The 2,753-nt window shown below is 46.9% G+C and overlaps 1 pseudogene; it reads right to left on the bottom strand.

Annotated features, from left to right (window-relative positions):
* Positions 1-884: 884 nt before the first annotated feature.
* LOC146857862 (28S ribosomal RNA) lies at positions 885-2,080 on the bottom strand (annotated as a pseudogene).
* Positions 2,081-2,753: the final 673 nt, after the last annotated feature.

Here is a 2,753-nt window from a genome sequence, read left to right as displayed (position 1 = left end):
CACCAGCGTGCCTCCCAGAGACTCCACCTGTGCCCTTTCTGGCCATCTAATGTCATGATGAAATAAAAGAAATCATGGCCCCGTTCTTGCACCTGGCAGTGAAGGGCATCAGGGGAGACCCCGTGCTGCACAGAACATGGTAAAGGAGACTTCCTATGGACCTGCGCCCCATCATCCTGTAGGCTGGCGGTAGGAGACCCCAGGGGTGGCAGGCACCGAAAGGCAGAGGAAAAGGCAAAAGGTTGAATGATTTGCAATAGATTGCAGTGAGGTAGCTTTTCTGTTATTTATGAAACCGTGTCACAGAATTAAGTTGTCTACAAATGATTTAGCACTGGCAATAAAGGTAGCCTCCTTACCTCCATGCTATGGGGCCTCACTTATGAGGTTTTGCCATGGGACAGCACCGCAGGCCTTCCTACCACGCTGCCTTAAGGCAAAAGAAAAAGGCAGGAATTTGCTATATCTATGAGATACAGCAAATTCCTAGAAAAAGGGAAAACAAGGAGGAGTAGAGATATTCCTCCTCATTGTGCCCCTATTACACCTCCCCTTTGGAGGTGTAAGTTTTTGGCACTGCCTCAGAGTTATGATTTCTCGTAAATTTGGGAAACCGCCCCAGCAAAACCCATTGCACCCCCCTTTTTATGCAGAAAACTGCATTGAAGGGAACGATATTTACAAGGCAGCCTTAAGAAAGAAAAAAGTGGCTTAGTGCTGCCTCGTAAATATGGAGCAGGATCCTGCGCCATGGAACATCACAAAAAGTGACGTTCCGGCAGCGCAAGGGGCCTCTTAAATGAGGCCCATGGTCCTTAAGTGAGTGGCTCTATACAGTAGTCCATAAGCTGGCTATCCGGGGGCAACCAAGGCTCAATGGGCACTGCAGTAACATTGAAGTTTAGGTGGGATTCTCACTTAGAAGTTATCAGTCATAATTCCACAGATGATAGCTTCACCCCATTGGCTCCTCCGCCAAGCACATACACCAAATGTCTGAATTTGTGGTTTCTCTTATATTGAGCAGGATTACTATTGCAACAACACATCATCAGTAGGTTATAACTAACCTGTCTCACTACATTTTAAAGTCAGATCATATTCACCATTAGTGGGTGAACCACCTAATGCTTGGTGAATTCTGCGTCAGAATGACAGGAAGAGCTGACGTCAATGGATCAAAAAGCGATGTAACTATGCGTGCTTGTCTGTCAAAAGCCAGTGATCCCTGTGGGAATTTTTCCGACGCCTCATGCTTAAAACCCAAAAAGGCAGCAGGCTCATGAGATCCTGCTTTCACAGTCTTCATTCATACTAAAAATCAAGATCAAGCAAGCATTTGCCCTTCTGCTTTGCGGGAGGCTTCTGTCATCCCTAAGATCTCCTAAGCATACCTGCGTTATCGTTTAATAGGTGTACTGCCCCAGTCAAACTCCTCACCAGCCGTTGTCACTAGAGCGGGCTGCACTCATCAGGGCTTGAGTTGCAGGGCTGATTATTTTTGTGCAGGAAGGGAAACGTTCCTGCACAAAAACAATCACAGAGGTGTTTTCCTCTTGCTATGTGTGCTGCAGAATGTATGTAGGGACAGTGGAAATCTCATTTATACATTCACTTGCATCACTAATTAGATGACATTTGGCTAGCTTAAGAGAGTCATAGTTACTTCAGCTATTTACCCCCGCTTCATTGATTTTTATTACTTTGACATGCAGAGCACTGGACAGAAAACCAATTGCATCAACTCTGTCTCAACTTTGCAATGCGTTAATAAAACAGTCGTATTCCCAAAGTCCGCACCAGTTCTTAGTAAGCTGATAGGCACCAGCTAAAGCAGAACGCCAACCATATGCCCCAGGGAAGGGAAAAGGGAGAGGCAACCACTGCAGCTGGGGTAATGCATAGGAAGGGCCAGTCTTGCTCCAGACTTTTTGCTGCCCCATTTGGCGATGTCTTGTCCAGTTGCAGCACATGCCCAACCCTACTTCGCACCACAGCCCAACTGACCCATCCCTTAGAGTCAATCCTTATCCTGAAGTTACAGATCTGACTTGCAGACTTCCCTTACCTACTTGGTTCGAGTAGTCTAGAGACTGTTGACCTTAGAGAACTGCTGCAAATATGTGTAAGATCCAGTGTGAGAATTACACTATCTACTCCAGATTTCCAAAGACTAGAAAGAGTTCACCAGACTCTCCTGGAACCACAATGCGTTTCAAGGCTCAGGCCCCTCTCTCAGTGCAAACGTATTCAAGATTCCCCCAGCTCCTCCAGGATCTTTTGCATTACCGCACCGGATGCCGCCAGGGCATCCATCTTCACCACTCCATGTTCAGGGATCTGAATCAGATTCCTTTATGATTGGCCATGGGAAACAGGAGGCTATCACCATTGCCCCGCATTTCTGAATGGCACTTACCCATCTCTTAGGACAAAATGACCCATGGTCAACTGCTGTTCTCATGTAACCCTTCTCCACTTTGACCTTAGAGGTTCTTGTTTGAATATTTGCTATTACCACGAAGATCTGCACCTGCAGAGGCTCTGCCTCAGCCCGTGCCTCAGACTTGTGTGCACACCACAGCAGCTCTCCTCTTCATCCTGGCTTAGGAGCTGCGGCTGTTAGAGCCAGTGACGGCTAAGTATGGCCCCTACACTATAGCGCCATACATTTTCAGGTTCTAGTTGATTCATCAGATGAGTTGTTAGGCACTCTTTGGTGGATTTCGATTTTCTTGGCTACTGTCCTGCTG

Source organism: Triturus cristatus, chromosome 3_2 (genome assembly GCF_964204655.1).
Source record: "Triturus cristatus chromosome 3_2, aTriCri1.1, whole genome shotgun sequence".
Classification (NCBI taxonomy): domain Eukaryota; kingdom Metazoa; phylum Chordata; class Amphibia; order Caudata; family Salamandridae; genus Triturus; species Triturus cristatus.
The sequence above is the reverse complement of the archived record's forward strand: the minus strand, read 5'-3'. Positions and strand labels throughout refer to the sequence as shown.